The sequence below is a fragment of the Schistocerca cancellata genome, chromosome 1 (assembly GCF_023864275.1).
Source record: "Schistocerca cancellata isolate TAMUIC-IGC-003103 chromosome 1, iqSchCanc2.1, whole genome shotgun sequence".
Classification (NCBI taxonomy): domain Eukaryota; kingdom Metazoa; phylum Arthropoda; class Insecta; order Orthoptera; family Acrididae; genus Schistocerca; species Schistocerca cancellata.
In genome coordinates, this window is record NC_064626.1 from 3,854,228 (window position 1) to 3,874,703 (window position 20,476).

Genomic DNA, 20,476 nt, shown 5'->3' on the forward strand with positions numbered 1-20,476 from the left:
TGGGACTATTGCTGCCTCGGGCACCTTATGGCCGTTCTGCTGTGAGTCTAGATTATAGAATGGGATGAAAAACTGATAGTGAATTGTAACGTTCAGGGCCACCTAATGACGATGGATCACTCAAATTGCGTCCCGATTCAATACATCGTCCTCCAGCAGACTTGTCTCCATGGGTCTATTGCTGCCTCGGGCACCTTATGGCAGGCCTGCTGTGACTCAAAGATTTTCGAATCGGACGAAAAACTGTTAGTGAATTGTAACGTTCAGGGCCTCCTAATGACGATGGAACACTCAAATTGCGTCCCGATTCAATACATCGTCCTCCAGCAGACTTGTCTCCATGGGTCTATTGCTGCCTCGGGCACCTTATGGCCGTTCTGCTGTGAGTCTAGATTATCGAATGGGACGAAAAACTGATAGTGAATTGTAACGTTCAGGGCCACCTAATGACGATGGATCATTCAAATTGCGTCCCGATTCAATACATCGTCCTCCAGCCGACTTGACTCCATGGGTCTATTGCTGCCTCGGGCACCTTATGGCCGTTCTGCTGTGAATCTAGATTATCGAATGGGACGAAAAACTGGTAGTGAATTGTAACGTTCAGGGCCACCAAATGACGATGGATCACTCAAATTGCGTCCCGATTCAATACATCGTGCACAGCCGACTTGTCTCCATGTGTCTATTGCTGCCGCGGGCACCTTATGGCCGTTCTGCTGTGATTCTAGATTATCGAATGGAACGAAAAATTGATAGTGAATTGTAGCGTTCAGGGCCACCTAATGACGATGGATCACTCAAATTGCGTCCTGATTCAATACATCGTCCTCCAGCAGACTTGTCTCCATGGGTCTATTGCTGCCTCGGGCACCTCTTCGCCGTTCTGCTGTGAGTCAAAGATTTTCGAATCGGACGAAAAACTGATAGTGAATTGTAACGTTCAGGGCCACCTAATGACGATGGATCACTCAAATTGCGTCCCGATTCAATACATCGTCCTCCAGCCGACATGTCTCCATGGGTCTAGTGTAGCCTTGGCACCTTATGGCCGTTCTGCTGTGAGTCTAGATTATCGAATGGGACGAAAAACTGATAGTGAATTGTAACGTTCAGGGCCTCCTAATGACGATGGAACACTAAAATTGCGTCCCGATTCAATACATCGTCCTCCAGCAGACTTGACTTCATGGGTCTATTGCTGCCTCGGGCACCTTATGGCCGTTCTGCTGTGAGTCTAGATTGTCGAATGGGACGAAAAACTGATAGTGAATTGTAACGTTCAGGGCCACCTAATGACGATGGATCACTCAAATTGTGTCCCGATACAATACATCGTCCTCCAGCCCACTTGACTCCATGGGTCTATTGCTGCCTCGGGCACCTAATGGCCGTTCTGCTGTGAATCTAGATTATCGAATGGGACGAAAAACTGATAGTGAATTGTAACGTTCAGGGCCACCTAATGACGATGGATCACTCAAATTGCGTCCCGATTCAATATATCGTCCTCCAGCAGACTTGTTTCCATGGGTCTATTGTTGCCTCGGGCACCTTATGGCCGTTCTGCTGTGAGTCAAAGATTTTCGAATCGGACGAAAAACTGATAGTGAATTGTAACGTTCAGGGCCACCTAATGACGATGGATCACTCAAATTGCGTCCCGATTCAATACATCGTCCTCCATCCGACTTGACTCCATGGGTCTATTGCTGCCTCGGGCACCTTATGGCCTTTCTGCTGTGAGTCTAGATTATCGAATGGGACATTAAACTGATAGTGAATTGTAACGTTCAGGGCCTCCTAATGACGATGGATCACGCAAATTGCGTCCCGATTCAATACATCGTCCTCCAGCCTCGGGCACCTTAATGGCAGTCCTGCTGTGACTCAAAGATTTTCGAATCGGACGAAAAACTGATAGTGAATTGTAACGTTCAGGGCCTCCTAATGACGATGGAACACTCAAATTGCGTCCCGATTCAATACATCGTCCTCCAGCAGACTTGTCTCCATGGGTCTATTGCTGCCTCGGGCACCTTATGGCCGTTCTGCTGTGAGTCTAGATTATAGAATGGGATGAAAAACTGATAGTGAATTGTAACGTTCAGGGCCACCGAATGACGATGGATCACTCAAATTGCGTCCCGATTCAATACATCGTCCTCCAGCAGACTTGTCTCCATGGGTCTATTGCTGCCTCGGGCACCTTATGGCAGGCCTGCTGTGACTCAAAGATTTTCGAATCGGACGAAAAACTGATAGTGAATTGTAAAATTCAGGGCCACCTAATGACGATGGACCACGCAAATTTCGTCCCGATTCAATACATCGTCCTCCAGCCGAGTTGACTCCATGGGTCTATTGCTGCCTCGGGCACCTTATGGCCGTTCTGCTGTGAATCTAGATTATCGAATGGGACGAAAAACTGATAGTGAATTGTAAGGTTCAGGGCCACCTAATGACGATGGATCACTCAAATTGCGTCCCGATTCAATACATCGTCCCCAGCCGACTTGACTCCATGGGACTATTGCTGCCTCGGGCACCTTATGGCCGTTCTGCTGTGAGTCTAGATTATAGAATGGGATGAAAAACTGATAGTGAATTGTAACGTTCAGGGCCACCTAATGACGATGGATCACTCAAATTGCGTCCCGATTCAATACATCGTCCTCCAGCAGACTTGTCTCCATGGGTCTATTGCTGCCTCGGGCACCTTATGGCAGGCCTGCTGTGAGTCAAAGATTTTCGAATCGGACGAAAAACTGATAGTGAATTGTAACGTTCAGGGCCTCCTAATGACGATGGAACACTCAAATTGCGTCCCGATTCAATACATCGTCCTCCAGCAGACTTGTCTCCATGGGTCTATTGCTGCCTCGGGCACCTTATGGCCGTTCTGCTGTGAGTCTAGATTATCGAATGGGACGAAAAACTGATAGTGAATTGTAACGTTCAGGGCCACCTAATGACGATGGATCATTCAAATTGCGTCCCGATTCAATACATCGTCCTCCAGCCGACTTGCTGCTTCGGGCACCTTATGGCCGTTCTGCTGTGAATCTAGATTATCGAATGGGACGAAAAACTGGTAGTGAATTGTAACGTTCAGGGCCACCAAATGACGATGGATCACTCAAATTGCGTCCCGATTCAATACATCGTGCACAGCCGACTTGTCTCCATGTGTCTATTGCTGCCGCGGGCACCTTATGGCCGTTCTGCTGTGATTCTAGATTATCGAATGGAACGAAAAATTGATAGTGAATTGTAGCGTTCAGGGCCACCTAATAACGATGGATCACTCAAATTGCGTCCTGATTCAATACATCGTCCTCCAGCAGACTTGTCTCCATGGGTCTATTGCTGCCTCGGGCACCTCTTGGCCGTTCTGCTGTGAGTCAAAGATTTTCGAATCGGACGAAAAACTGATAGTGAATTGTAACGTTCAGGGCCACCTAATGACGATGGATCACTCAAATTGCGTCCCGATTCAATACATCGTCCTCCAGCCGACATGTCTCCATGGGTCTAGTGTAGCCTTGGCACCTTATGGCCGTTCTGCTGTGAGTCTAGATTATCGAATGGGACGAAAAACTGATAGTGAATTGTAACGTTCAGGGCCTCCTAATGACGATGGAACACTAAAATTGCGTCCCGATTCAATACATCGTCCTCCAGCAGACTTGACTTCATGGGTCTATTGCTGCCTCGGGCACCTTATGGCCGTTCTGCTGTGAGTCTAGATTGTCGAATGGGACGAAAAACTGATAGTGAATTGTAACGTTCAGGGCCACCTAATGACGATGGATCACTCAAATTGTGTCCCGATACAATACATCGTCCTCCAGCCCACTTGACTCCATGGGTCTATTGCTGCCTCGGGCACCTAATGGCCGTTCTGCTGTGAATCTAGATTATCGAATGGGACGAAAAACTGATAGTGAATTGTAACGTTCAGGGCCACCTAATGACGATAGATCACTCAAATTGCGTCCCGATTCAATATATCGTCCTCCAGCAGACTTGTTTCCATGGGTCTATTGTTGCCTCGGGCACCTTATGGCCGTTCTGCTGTGAGTCAAAGATTTTCGAATCGGACGAAAAACTGATAGTGAATTGTAACTTTCAGGGCAACCTAATGACGATGGATCACTCAAATTGCGTCCCGATTCAATACATCGTCCTCCAGCCGACTTGTCTCCATGGGTCTATTGCTGCCTCGGGCACCTTATGGCCGTTCTGCTCTGAGTCAAAGATTTTCGAATCGGACGAAAAACTGATAGTAAATTGTTACGTTCAGGGCCTCCTAATGACGATGGAACACTCAAATTGCGTCCCGATTCAATACACCGTCCTCCAGCGGACTCTTCTCCATTGGTCTATTGCTGCCTCGGGCACCTTAATGGCAGTCCTGCTGTGACTCAAAGATTTTCGAATCGGACGAAAAACTGATAGTGAATTGTAACGTTCAGGGCCTCCTAATGACGATGGAACACTCAAATTGCGTCCCGATTCAATACATCGTCCTCCAGCAGACTTGTCTCCATGGGTCTATTGCTGCCCCGGGCACCTTATGGCCGTTCTGCTGTGAGTCTAGATTATCGAATGGGACAAAAAACTGATAGTGAATTGTAACGTTCAGGGACTCCTAATGACGATTGATCACTCAAATTGCGTCCCGATTCAATACATCGTCCTCCAGCCGACTTGTCTCCATGGGTCTATTGCTGCCTCAGGCACCTTATGGCCGTTCTGCTATGAGTCTAGATTATCGAATGGGACGAAAAACTGATAGTGAATTGTAACGTTCAGGGCCACCTAATGACGATGGATCACTCAAATTGCGTCCTGATTCAATACATCGTCCTCCAGCACACTTGACTTCATGGGTCTATTGCTGCCTCGGGCACCTTATGGCCGTTCTGCTGTGAGTCAAAGATTTTCGAATCGGACGAAATACTGATAGTGAATTGTAACTTTCAGGGCCACCTAATGACAATGGATCACTCAAATTGCGTCCAGATTCAATACATCGTCCTCCAGCAGACTTGTCTCCAAGGGTCGATTGCTGCCTCGGGCACCTTATGGCCGTTCTGCTGTGAGTCTAAGATTTTCGAATCGGACGAAAAACTGATAGTGATTTGTAACATTCAGGGCCACCTAATGACGATGGACCACACAAATTGCGTCCCGATTCAGTACATCGTCCACTAGCCGACTTGACTCCATGGGACTATTGCTGATTCGGGCACCTTATGGCCGTTCTGCTGTGAGTCTAGATTATAGAATGGGATGAAAAACTGATAGTGAATTGTAACTTTCAGGGCAACCTAATGACGATGGATCACTCAAATTGCGTCCCGATTCAATACATCGTCCTCCAGCGGACTTGTCTCCATTGGTCAATTGCTGCCTCGGGCACCTTAATGGCAGTCCTGCTGTGACTCAAAGATTTTCGAATCGGACGAAAAACTGATAGTGAATTGTAACGTTCAGGGCCTCCTAATGACGATGGAACACTCAAATTGCGTCCCGATTCAATACATCGTCCTCCAGCAGACTTGTCTCCATGGGTCTATTGCTGCCTCGGGCACCTTATGGCCGTTCTGCTGTGAGTCTAGATTATCGAATGGGACAAAAAACTGATAGTGAATTGTAACGTTCAGTGCCTCCTAATGACGATGGATCACTCAAATTGCGTCCCGATTCAATACATCGTCCTCCAGCCGACTTGTCCCCATGGGTCTATTGCTGCCTCGGGCACCTTATGCCCGTTCTGCTGTGAGTCTAGATTATCGAATGGGACGAAAAACTGATAGTGAATTGTAACGTTCAGGGCCACCTAATGACGATGGATCACTCAAATTGCGTCCTGATTCAATACATCGTCCTCCAGCAGACTTGTCTCCATGGGTCTATTGCTGCCTCGGGCACCTTATGGCAGGCCTGCTGTGACTCAAAGATTTTCGAATCGGACGAAAAACTGATAGTGAATTGTAACGTTAAGGGGCCTCCTAATGACGATGGAACACTAAAATTGCGTCCCGATTCAATACATCGTCCTCCAGCCGACTTGACTCCATGGGTCTATTGCTGCCTCGGGCACCTTATGGCCGTTCTGCTGTGAATCTAGATTATCGAATGGGACGAAAAACTGATAGTGAATTGTAACGTTCAGGGCCACCAAATGACGATGGATCACTCAAATTGCGTCCCGATTCAATACATCGTGCCCAGCCGACTTGTCTCCATGTGTCTATTGCTGCCTCGGGCACCTTATGGCCGTTCTGCTGTGAGTCTAGATTATCGAATGGAACGAAAAACTGATAGTGAATTGTAGCGTTCAGGGCCACCTAATGACGATGGATCACTCAAATTGCGTCCTGATTCAATACATCGTCCTCCAGCAGACTTGTCTCCATGGGTCTATTGCTGCCTCGGGCACCTTATGGCCGTTCTGCTGTGAGTCAAAGATTTTCGAATCGGACGAAAAACTGATAGTGAATTGTAACGTTCAGGGCCACCTAATGACGATGGATCACTCAAATTGCGTCCCGATTCAATACATCGTCCTCCAGCCGACATGTCTCCATGGGTCTAGTGTTGCCTTGGCACCTTATGGCCGTTCTGCTGTGAGTCAAAGATTTTCGAATCGGACGAAAAACTGATAGTGAATTGTAACGTTCAGGGCCACCTAATGACGATGGATCACTCAAATCGCGTCCCGATTCAATACATCGTCCTCCAGCCGACATGTCACCATGGGTCTATTGCTGCCTTGGCACCTTATGGCCGTTCTGCTGTGAGTCAAAGATTTTCGAATCGGACGAAAAACTGATAGTGAATTGTAACGTTCAGGGCCACCTAATAACGATTGTTCACTCAAATTGCGTCCCGATTCAATACATTGTCCTCCAGCAGACTGTCTCCATGGGTCTATTGCAGCCTCGGGCACCTTATGGCCGTTCAGCTGTGACTCAAAGATTTTCGAATCGGACGAAAAACTGATAGTGAATTGTAACGCTCAGGGCCTCCTAATGACGATGGAACACTCAAATTGCGTCCCGATTCAATACATCGTCCACCAGCCGACTTGTCTCCATGGGTCTATTGCTGCCTCGGGCACCTTATGGCCGTTCTGCTGTGAGTCAAAGATTTTCGAATCGGACGAAAAACTGATAGTGAATTGTAACGTTCAGGGCCTCCTAATGACGATGGAATACTAAAATTGCGTCCCGATTCAATACATCGTCCTCCAGCAGACTTGACTTCATGGGTCTATTGCTGCCTCGGGCACCTTATGGCCGTTCTGCTGTGAGTCAAAGATTTTCGAATCGGACGAAAAACTGATAGTGACTTGTAACGTTCAGGGCCACCTAATGACGATGGATCACTCAAATTGCGTCCCGATTCAATACATCGTCCTCCAGCCGAGTTGACTCCATGGGTCTATTGCTCCCTCGGGCACCTTATGGCCGTTCTGCTGTGAATCTAGATTATCGAATGGGACGAAAAACTGATAGTGAATTGTAACGTTCAGGGACACCTAATGACGATGGATCACTCAAATTGCGTCCCGATTCAATACATCGTCCCCAGCCGACTTGTCTCCATGGGTCTATTGCTGCCTCGGGCACCTTATGGCCGTTCTGCTGTGAGTCTAGATTATCGAATGGGACGAAAAACTGGTAGTGAATTGTAACGTTCAGGGCCACCTAATGACGATGGATCACTCAAATTGCGGTCTGATTCAATACATCGTCCTCCAGCAGACTTGACTTCATGGGTCTATTGCTGCCTCGGGCACCTTATGGCCGTTCTGCTGTGAGTCAAAGATTTTCGAATCGGACGAAAAACTGATAGTGAATTGTAACGTTCAGGGCCACCTAATGACGATGGATCACTCAAATCGCGTCCCGATTCAATACATCGTCCTCCAGCCGACATGTCTCCATGGGTCTATTGCTGCCTTGGCACCTTATGGCCGTTCTGCTGTGAGTCAAAGATTTTCGAATCGGACGAAAAACTGATAGTGAATTGTAACGTTCAGGGCCACCTAATGACGATTGATCACTCAAATTGCGTCCCGATTCAATACATTGTCCTCCAGCAGACTGTCTCCATGGGTCTATTGCAGCCTCGGGCACCTTATGGCCGTTCAGCTGTGACTCAAAGATTTTCGAATCGGACGAAAAACTGATAGTGAATTGTAACGTTCAGGGCCTCCTAATGACGATGGATCACTCAAATTGCGTCCCGATTCAATACATCGTCCTCCAGCCGACTTGTCCCCATGGGTCTATTGCTGCCTCGGGCACCTTATGCCCGTTCTGCTGTGAGTCTAGATTATCGAATGGGACGAAAAACTGATAGTGAATTGTAACGTTAAGGGGCCTCCTAATGACGATGGAACACTAAAATTTCGTCCCGATTCAATACATCGTCCTCCAGCCGACTTGACTCCATGGGTCTATTGCTGCCTCGGGCACCTTATGGCCGTTCTGCTGTGAATCTAGATTATCGAATGGGACGAAAAACTGATAGTGAATTGTAACGTTCAGGGCCACCAAATGACGATGGATCACTCAAATTGCGTCCCGATTCAATACATCGTGCCCATCCGACTTGTCTCCATGTGTCTATTGCTGCCTCGGGCACCTTATGGCCGTTCTGCTGTGAGTCTAGATTATCGAATGGAACGAAAAACTGATAGTGAATTGTAGCGTTCAGGGCCACCTAATGACGATGGATCACTCAAATTGCGTCCTGATTCAATACATCGTCCTCCAGCAGACTTGTCTCCATGGGTCTATTGCTGCCTCGGGCACCTTATGGCCGTTCTGCTGTGAGTCAAAGATTTTCGAATCGGACGAAAAACTGATAGTGAATTGTAACGTTCAGGGCCACCTAATGACGATGGATCACTCAAATTGCGTCCCGATTCAATACATCGTCCTCCAGCCGACATGTCTCCATGGGTCTAGTGTTGCCTTGGCACCTTATGGCCGTTCTGCTGTGAGTCAAAGATTTTCGAATCGGACGAAAAACTGATAGTGAATTGTAACGTTCAGGGCCACCTAATGACGATGGATCACTCAAATCGCGTCCCGATTCAATACATCGTCCTCCAGCCGACATGTCTCCATGGGTCTATTGCTGCCTTGGCACCTTATGGCCGTTCTGCTGTGAGTCAAAGATTTTCGAATCGGACGAAAAACTGATAGTGAATTGTAACGTTCAGGGCCACCTAATAACGATTGTTCACTCAAATTGCGTCCCGATTCAATACATTGTCCTCCAGCAGACTGTCTCCATGGGTCTATTGCAGCCTCGGGCACCTTATGGCCGTTCAGCTGTGACTCAAAGATTTTCGAATCGGACGAAAAACTGATAGTGAATTGTAACGCTCAGGGCCTCCTAATGACGATGGAACACTCAAATTGCGTCCCGATTCAATACATCGTCCACCAGCCGACTTGTCTCCATGGGTCTATTGCTGCCTCGGGCACCTTATGGCCGTTCTGCTGTGAGTCAAAGATTTTCGAATCGGACGAAAAACTGATAGTGAATTGTAACGTTCAGGGCCTCCTAATGACGATGGAATACTAAAATTGCGTCCCGATTCAATACATCGTCCTCCAGCAGACTTGACTTCATGGGTCTATTGCTGCCTCGGGCACCTTATGGCCGTTCTGCTGTGAGTCAAAGATTTTCGAATCGGACGAAAAACTGATAGTGAATTGTAACGTTCAGGGCCACCTAATGACGATGGATCACTCAAATTGCGTCCCGATTCAATACATCGTCCTCCAGCCGAGTTGACTCCATGGGTCTATTGCTCCCTCGGGCACCTTATGGCCGTTCTGCTGTGAATCTAGATTATCGAATGGGACGAAAAACTGATAGTGAATTGTAACGTTCAGGGACACCTAATGACGATGGATCACTCAAATTGCGTCCCGATTCAATACATCGTCCCCAGCCGACTTGTCTCCATGGGTCTATTGCTGCCTCGGGCACCTTATGGCCGTTCTGCTGTGAGTCTAGATTATCGAATGGGACGAAAAACTGGTAGTGAATTGTAACGTTCAGGGCCACCTAATGACGATGGATCACTCAAATTGCGGTCTGATTCAATACATCGTCCTCCAGCAGACTTGACTTCATGGGTCTATTGCTGCCTCGGGCACCTTATGGCCGTTCTGCTGTGAGTCAAAGATTTTCGAATCGGACGAAAAACTGATAGTGAATTGTAACGTTCAGGGCCACCTAATGACGATGGATCACTCAAATCGCGTCCCGATTCAATACATCGTCCTCCAGCCGACATGTCTCCATGAGTCTATTGCTGCCTTGGCACCTTATGGCCGTTCTGCTGTGAGTCAAAGATTTTCGAATCGGACGAAAAACTGATAGTGAATTGTAACGTTCAGGGCCACCTAATGACGATTGATCACTCAAATTGCGTCCCGATTCAATACATTGTCCTCCAGCAGACTGTCTCCATGGGTCTATTGCAGCCTCGGGCACCTTATGGCCGTTCAGCTGTGACTCAAAGATTTTCGAATCGGACGAAAAACTGATAGTGAATTGTAACGTTCAGGGCCTCCTAATGACGATGGAACACTCAAATTGCGTCCCGATTCAATACATCGTCCACCAGCCGACTTGTCTCCATGGGTCTATTGCTGCCTCGGGCACCTTATGGCCGTTCTGCTGTGAGTCAAAGATTTTCGAATCGGACGAAAAACTGATAGTGAATTGTAACGTTCAGGGCCTCCTAATGACGATGGAACACTAAAATTGCGTCCCGATTCAATACATCGTCCTCCAGCAGACTTGACTTCATGGGTCTATTGCTGCCTCGGGCACCTTATGGCCGTTCTGCTGTGAGTCAAAGATTTTCGAATCGGACGAAAAACTGATAGTGAATTGTAACGTTCAGGGCCACCTAATGACGATGGATCACTCAAATTGCGTCCCGATTCAATACATCGTCCTCCAGCCGACTTGACTCCATGGGTCTATTGCTGCCTCGGGCACCTTATGGCCGTTCTGCTGTGAGTCTAGATTATCGAATGGGACAAAAAACTGATAGTGAATTGTAACGTTCAGGGCCTCCTAATGACGATGGATCACTCAAATTGCGTCCCGATTCAATACATCGTCCTCCAGCCGACTTGACTCCATGGGTCTATTGCTGCCTCGGGCACCTTATGGCCGTTCTGCTGTGAGTCTAGATTATCGAATGGGAAAAAAAACTGATAGTGAATTGTAACGTTCAGGGCCTCCTAATGACGATGGATCACTCAAATTGCGTCCCGATTCAATACATCGTCCTCCAGCCGAGTTGACTCCATGGGTCTATTGCTCCCTCGGGCACCTTATGGCCGTTCTGCTGTGAATCTAGATTATCGAATGGGACGAAAAACTGATAGTGAATTGTAACGTTCAGGGCCACCTAATGACGATGGATCACTCAAATTGCGTCCCGATTCAATACATCGTCCCCAGCCGACTTGACTCCATGGGACTATTGCTGCCTCGGGCACCTTATGGCCGTTCTGCTGTGAGTCTAGATTATATAATGGGATGAAAAACTGATAGTGAATTGTAACGTTCAGGGCCACCTAATGACGATGGATCACTCAAATTGCGTCCCGATTCAATACATCGTCCTCCAGCAGACTTGTCTCCATGGGTCTATTGCTGCCTCGGGCACCTTATGGCAGGCCTGCTGTGACTCAAAGATTTTCGAATCGGACGAAAAACTGATAGTGAATTGTAACGTTCAGGGCCTCCTAATGACGATGGAACACTCAAATCGCGTCCCGATTCAATACATCGTCCTCCAGCCGACTTGACTCCATGGGTCTATTGCTGCCTCGGGCACCTTATGGCCGTTCTGCTGTGAGTCTAGTTTATCGAATCGGACGAAAAACTGATAGTGAATTGTAACGCTCAGGGCCTCCTAAGGACGATGGATCACTCAAATTGCGTCCCGAATCAATACATCGTCTTCCAGCCGACTTGACTCCATGGGTCTATTGCTGCCTTGGGCACCTTATGGCCGTTCTGCTGTGAGTCTAGATTATCGAATGGGACGAAAAACTGAAGTGAATTGTAACGTTCAGGGCATCCTAATGACGATGGATCACTCAAATAACGTCCCGATTCAATACATCGTCCTCCAGCAGACTTGTCTCCATGGGTCGATTGCTGCCTCGGGCACCTAATGTACGTTCTGCTGTGAGTCAAAGATTTTCGAATCGGACGAAAAACTGATAGTGAATTGTAACATTCAGGGCCACCTAATGACGATGGACCACGCAAATTGCGTCCCGATTCAAAACATCGTCCTCCAGCAGACTTGTCTCCATGGGTCTATTGCTGCCTCGGGAATCTTATGGCAGGCCTGCTGTGACTCAAAGATTTTCGAATCGGACGAAAAACTGATAGTGAATTGTAACGTTCAGGGCCTCCTAATGACGATGGAACACTCAGATTGCGTCCCGATTCAATACATCGGTCTCCAGCAGACATGTCTCCATGCGTCTATTGTTGCCTCGGGCACCTTATGGCCGTTCTGCTGTGAGTCAAAGATTTTCGAATCGGACGAAAAACTGATAGTGAATTGTGACGTTCAGGGCCACCTAATGACGATGGATCACTCAAATTGCGTCCCGATTCAAAACATCGTCCTCCAGCAGACTTGTCTCCATGGGTCTATTGCTGCCTCGGGCACCTTATGGCCGTTCTCTGTGAGTCTAGATTATCGAATGGGACGAAAAACTGATAGTGAATTGTAACGTTCAGGGCCACCTAATGACGATGGATCTCTCAAATTGCGTCCCGATTCAATACATCGTCCTCCAGCCGACTTGACTCCATTGGTCCATTTCTGCCTCGGGCACCTTATGGCCGTTCTGCTGTGATTCTAGATTATCGAATGGGACAAAAAACTGATAGTGAATTGTAACATTCTGGGTCACCTAATGACGATGGACCACGCAAATTGCGTCCCGATTCAATACATCGTCCTCCAGCCGAGTTGACTCCATGGGTCTATTGCTGCCTCGGGCACCTTATGGCCGTTCTGCTGTGAATCTAGATTATCGAATGGGACGAAAAACTGATAGTGAATTGTAACGTTCAGGGCCACCTAATGACGATGGATCACTCAAATTGCGTCCCGATTCAATACATCGTCCTCCAGCAGACTTGTCTCCATGGGTCTATTGCTGCCTGGGGCACCTTATGGCAGGCCTGCTGTGACTCAAAGATTTTCGAATCGGACGAAAAACTGATAGTGAATTGTAATGTTCAGGGCATCCTAATGACGATGGAACACTCAAATTGCGTCCCGATTCAATACATCGTCCTCCAGCAGACTTGTCTCCATGGGTCTATTGCTGCCTCGGGCACCTTATGGCAGGCCTGCTGTGACTCAAATATTTTCGAATCGGACGAAAAACTGATAGTGAATTGTAACGTTCAGGGCCTCCTAATGACGATGGATCACTCAAATAGCGTCCCGATTCAATACATCGTCCTCCAGCAGACTTGTCTCCATGGGTCGATTGCTGCCTCGGGCACCTAGTGGACGTTCTGCTGTGAGTCAAAGATTTTCGAATCGGACGAAAAACTGATAGTGAATTGTAACAATCAGGGCCACCTAATGACGATGGACCACGCAAATTGCGTCCCGATTCAATACATCGTCCTCCAGCCGAGTTGACTCCATGGGTCTATTGCTGCCTCGGGCACCTTATGGACGTTCTGCTGTGAATCTAGATTATCGAATGGGACGAAAAACTGATACTGAATTGTAACGTTCAGGGCCACCTAATGACGATGGATCACTCAAATTGCGTCCCGATTCAATACATCGTCCCCAGCCGACTTGACTCCATGGGACTATTGCTGCCTCGGGCACCTTATGGCCGTTCTGCTGTGAGTCTAGATTATAGAATGGGATGAAAAACTGATAGTGAATTGTAACGTTCAGGGCCTCCTAATGACGATGGAACACTCAAATTGCGTCCCGATTCAATACATCGTTCTCCAGCAGACTTGTCTCCATGCGTCTATTGTTGCCTCGGCCACCTTATGGCCGTTCTGCTGTGAGTCAAAGATTTTCGAATCCGACGAAAAACTGATAGTGAATTGTGACGTTCAGGGCCACCTAATGACGATGGATCACTCAAATTGCGTCCCGATTCAATACATCGTCCTCCAGCAGACTTGTCTCCATGGGTCTATTGCTGCCTCGGGCACCTTATGGCCGTTCTGCTGTGAGTCTAGATTAACGAATGGGACAAAAAACTGATAGTGAATTGTAACGTTCAGGGCCACCTAATGACGATGGATCTCTCAAATTGCGTCCCGATTCAATACATCGTCCTCCAGCCGACTTGACTCCATTGGTCTATGTCTGCCTCGGGCACCTTATGGCCGTTCTGCTGTGATTCTAAATTATCGAATGGGACAAAAAACTGATAGTGAATTGTAACATTCTGGGTCACCTAATGACGATGGAGCACGCAAATTGCATCCCGATTCAATACATCGTCCTCCAGCAGACTTGTCTCCATGCGTCTATTGCTGCCTCGGGCACCTTATGGCCGTTATGCTCTGAGTCAAAGATTTTCGAATCGGACGAAAAACTGATAGTGAATTGTAACGTTCAGGGCCACCTAATGACGATGGATCACTCAAATTGCGTCCCGATTCAATACATCGTCCTCCAGCCGACTTGACTCCATGGGTCTATTGCTGCCTCGGGCACCTTATGGCCGTTCTGCTGTGAGTCTAGATTATCGAATCGGACGAAAAACTGATAGTGAATTGTAACGCTCAGGGCCTCCTAAGGACGATGGATCACTCAAATTGCGTCCCGAATCAATACATCGTCTTCCAGCCGACTTGACTCCATGGGTCTATTGCTGCCTCGGGCACCTTATGGCCGTTCTGCTGTGAGTCTAGATTATCGAATGGGACGAAAAACTGATAGTGAATTGTAACGTTCAGGGCCTCCTAATGACGATGGATCACTCAAATAGCGTCCCGATTCAATACATCGTCCTCCAGCAGACTTGTCTCCATGGGTCGATTGCTGCCTCGGGCACCTAATGTACGTTCTGCTGTGAGTCAAAGATTTTCGAATCGGACGAAAAACTGATAGTGAATTGTAACATTCAGGGCCACCTAATGACGATGGACCACGCAAATTGCGTCCGGATTCAATACATCGTCCTCCAGCCGAGTTGACTCCATGGGTCTATTGCTGCCTCGGGCACCTTATGGACGTTCTGCTGTGAATCTAGATTATCGAATGGGACGAAAAACTGATAGTGAATTGTAACGTTCAGGGCCACCTAATGACGATGGATCACTCAAATTGCGTCCCGATTCAATACATCGTCCCCAGCAGACTTGACTCCATGGGACTATTGCTGCCTCGGGCACCTTATGGCCGTTCTGCTGGGAGTCTAGATTATAGAATGGGATGACAAACTGATAGTGAATTGCAACGTTCAGGGCCACCTAATGACGATGGATCACTCAAATTGCGTCCCGATTCAATACATCGTCCTCCAGCAGACTTGTCTCCATGGGTCTATTGCTGCCTCGGGAATCTTATGGCAGGCCTGCTGTGACTCAAAGATTTTCGAATCGGACGAAAAACTGATAGTGAATTGTAACGTTCAGGGCCTCCTAATGACGATGGAACACTCAGATTGCGTCCCGATTCAATACATCGTTCTCCAGCAGACATGTCTCCATGCGTCTATTGTTGCCTCGGGCACCTTATGGCCGTTCTGCTGTGAGTCAAAGATTTTCGAATCGGACGAAAAACTGATAGTGAATTGTGACGTTCAGGGCCACCTAATGACGATGGATCACTCAAATTGCGTCCCGATTCAAAAAATCGTCCTCCAGCAGACTTGTCTCCATGGGTCTATTGCTGCCTCGGGCACCTTATGGCCGTTCAGCTGTGAGTCTAGATTATCGAATGGGACGAAAAACTGATAGTGAATTGTAACGTTCAGGGCCACCTAATGACGATGGATCTCTCAAATTGCGTCCCGATTCAATACATCGTCCTCCAGCCGACTTGACTCCATTGGTCTATTTCTGCCTCGGGCACCTTATGGCCGTTCTGCTGTGATTCTAGATTATCGAATGGGACAAAAAACTGATAGTGAATTGTAACATTCTGGGTCACCTAATGACGATGGACCACGCAAATTGCGTCCCGATTCAATACATCGTCCTCCAGCCGAGTTGACTCCATGGGTCTATTGCTGCCTCGAGCACCTTATGGCCGTTCTGCTGTGAGTCTAGATTATCGAATCGGACGAAAAACTGATAGTGAATAGTAACGCTCAGGGCCTCCTAAGGACGATGGATCACTCAAATTGCGTCCCGAATCAATACATCGTCTTCCAGCCGACTTGACTCCATGGGTCTATTGCTGCCTCGGGCACCTTATGGCCGTTCTGCTGTGAGTCTAGATTATCGAATGGGACGAAAAACTGATAGTGAATTGTAACGTTCAGGGCCTCCTAATGACGATGGATCACTCAAATAGCGTCCCGATTCAATACATCGTCCTCCAGCAGACTTGTCTCCATGGGTCGATTGCTGCCTCGGGCACCTAATGTACGTTCTGCTGTGAGTCAAAGATTTTCGAATCGGACGAAAAACTGATAGTAAATTGTAACATTCAGGGCCACCTAATGACGATGGACCACGCAAATTGCGTCCCGATTCAATACATCGTCCTCCAGCCGAGTTGACTCCATGGGTCTATTGCTGCCTCGGGCACCTTATGGACGTTCTGCTGTGAATCTAGATTATCGAATGGGACGAAAAACTGATAGTGAATTGTAACGTTCAGGGCCACCTAATGACGATGGATCACTCAAATTGCGTCCCGATTCAATACATCGTCCCCAGCCGACTTGACTCCATGGGACTATTGCTGCCTCGGGCACCTTATGGCCGTTCTGCTGTGAGTCTAGATTATAGAATGGGATGACAAACTGATAGTGAATTGTAACGTTCAGGGCCACAAAATGACGATGGATCTCTCAAATTGCGTCCCGATTCAATACATCGTCCTCCAGCAGACTTGTTTCCATGGGTCTATTGCTGCCTCGGGAATCTTATGGCAGGCCTGCTGTGACTTAAAGATTTTCGAATCGGACGAAAAACTGATAGTGAATTGTAACGTTCAGGGCCTCCTAATGACGATGGAACACTCAGATTGCGTCCCGATTCAATACATCGTTCTCCAGCAGACATGTCTCCATGCGTCTATTGTTGCCTCGGGCACCTTATGGCCGTTCTGCTGTGAGTCAAAGATTTTCGAATCGGACGAAAAACTGATAGTGAATTGTGACGTTCAGGGCCACCTAATGACGATGGATCACTCAAATTGCGTCCCGATTCAAAACATCGCCCTCCAGCAGACTTGTCTCCATGGGTCTATTGCTGCCTCGGGCACCTTATGGCCGTTTTGCTGTGAGTCTAGATTATCGAATGGGACGAAAAACTGATAGTGAATTGTAACGTTCAGGGCCACCTAATGACGATGGATCTCTCAAATTGCGTCCCGATTCAATACATCGTACTCCAGCCGACTTGACTCCATTGGTCTATTTCTGCCTCGGGCACCTTATGGCCGTTCTGCTGTGATTCTAGATTATCGAATGGGACAAAAAGCTGATAGTGAATTGTAACATTCTGGGTCACCTAATGACGATGGACCACGCAAATTGCGTCCCGATTCAATACATCGTTCTCCAGCGGACTTGTCTCCATGCGTCTATTGCTGCCTCGGGCACCTTATGGCAGGCCTGTTGTGACTCAAAGATTTTCGAATCGGACGAAAAACTGATAGTGAATTGTAACGTTCAGGGCATCCTAATGACGATGGAACACTCAAATTGCGTCCCGATTCAATACATCGTCCTCCAGCAGACTTGTCTCCATGGGTCTATTGCTGCCTCGGGCACCTTATGGCAGGCCTGCTGTGACTCAAAGATTTTCGAATCGGACGAAAAACTGATAGTGAATTGTAACGTTCAGGGCCTCCTAATGACGATGGAACACTCAAATTGCGTCCCGATTCAATACATCGTCCTCCAGCAGACTTGTCTCCATGCGTCTATTGCTGCCTCGGGCACCTTATGGCCGTTCTGCTGTGAGTCAAAGATTTTCGAATCGGACGAAAAACTGATAGTGAATTGTAACGTTCAGGGCCACCTAATGACGATGGATCACTCAAATTGCGTCCCGATTCAATACATCGTCCTCCAGCCGACTTGACTCCATGGGTCTATTGCTGCCTCGGGCACCTTATGGCCGTTCTGCTGTGAGTCTAGATTATCGAATCGGACGAAAAACTGATAGTGAATTGTAACGCTCAGGGCCTCCTAAGGACGATGGATCACTCAAATTGCGTCCCGAATCAATACATCGTCTTCCAGCCGACTTGACTCCATGGGTCTATTGCTGCCTCGGGCACCTTATGGCCGTTCTGCTGTGAGTCTAGATTATCGAATGGGACGAAAAACTGATAGTGAATTGTAACGTTCAGGGCCTCCTAATGACGATGGATCACTCAAATAGCGTCCCGATTCAATACATCGTCCTCCAGCAGACTTGTCTCCATGGGTCGATTGCTGCCTCGGGCACCTAATGGACGTTCTGCTGTGAGTCAAAGATTTTCGAATCGGACGAAAAACTGATAGTGAATTGTAACATTCAGGGCCACCTATGACGATGGACCACGCAAATTGCGTCCCGATTCAATACATCGTCCTCCAGCCGAGTTGACTCCATGGGTCTATTGCTGCCCCGGCCACCTTATGGACGTTCTGCTGTGAATCTAGATTATCGAATGGGACGAAAAACTGATAGTGAATTGTAACGTTCAGGGCCACCTAATGACGATGGATCACTCAAATTGCGTCCCGATTCAATACACCGTCCCCAGCCGACTTGACTCCATGGGTCTATTGCTGCCTCGGGCACCTTATGGCCGTTCTGCTGTGAGTCTAGATTATAGAATGGGATGAAAAACTGATAGTGAATTGTAACGTTCAGGGCCACCTAATGACGATGGATCACTCAAATTGCGTCCCGATTCAATACATCGTCCCCCAGCAGACTTGTCTCCATGGGTCTATTGCTGCCTCGGGCACCTTATGGCAGGCCTGCTGTGACTCAAAGATTTTCGAATCGGACGAAAAACTGATAGTGAATTGTAACGTTCAGGGCCTCCTAATGACGATGGAACACTCAAATTGCGTCCCGATTCAATACATCGTTCTCCAGCAGACTTGTCTCCATGCGTCTATTGTTGCCTTGGCCACCTTATGGCAGTTCTGCTGTGAGTCAAAGATTTTCGAATCGGACGAAAAACTGATAGTGAATTGTGACGTTCAGGGCCACCTAATGACGATGGATCACTCAAATTGCGTCCCGATTCAATACATCGTCCTCCAGCAGACTTGTCTCCATGGGTCTATTGCTGCCTCGCGCACCTTATGGCCGTTCTGCTGTGAGCCTAGATTATCGAATGGGACGAAAAACTGATAGTGAATTGTAACGTTCAGGGCCACCTAATGACGATGGATCTCTCAAATTGCGTCCCGATTCAATACATCGTCCTCCAGCCGAATTGACTCCATTGGTCTATTTCTGCCTCGGGCACCTTATGGCCGTTCTGCTGTGCTTCTAGATTATCGAATGGGACAAAAAACTGATAGTGAATTATAACATTCTGGGTCACCTAATGACGATGGACCACGCAAATTGCGTCCCGATTCAATACATCGTCCTCCAGCAGACTTGTCTCCATGCGTCTATTGCTGCCTCGGGCACCTTATGGCCGTTATGCTGTGAGTCAAAGATTTTCGAATCGGACGAAAAACTGATAGTGAATTGTAACGTTCAGGGCCACCTAATGACGATGGATCACTCAAATTGCGTCCCGATTCAATACATCGTCCTCCAGCCGACTTGACTCCATGGGTCTATTGCTGCCTCGAGCACCTTATGGCCGTTCTGCTGTGAGTGTAGATTATCGAATCGGACGAAAAACTGATAGTGAATAGTAACGCTCAGGGCCTCCTAAGGACGATGGATCACTCAAATTGCGTCCCGAATCAATACATCGTCTTCCAGCCGACTTGACTCCATGGGTCTATTGCTGCCTCGGGCACCTTATGGCCGTTCTGCTGTGAGTCTAGATTATCGAATGGGACGAAAAACTGATAGTGAATTGTAACGTTCAGGGCCTCCTAATGACGATGGATCACTCAAATAGCGTCCCGATTCAATACATCGTCCTCCAGCAGACTTGTCTCCATGGGTCGATTGCTGCCTCGGGCACCTAATGTACGTTCTGCTGTGAGTCAAAGATTTTCGAATCGGACGAAAAACTGATAGTGAATTG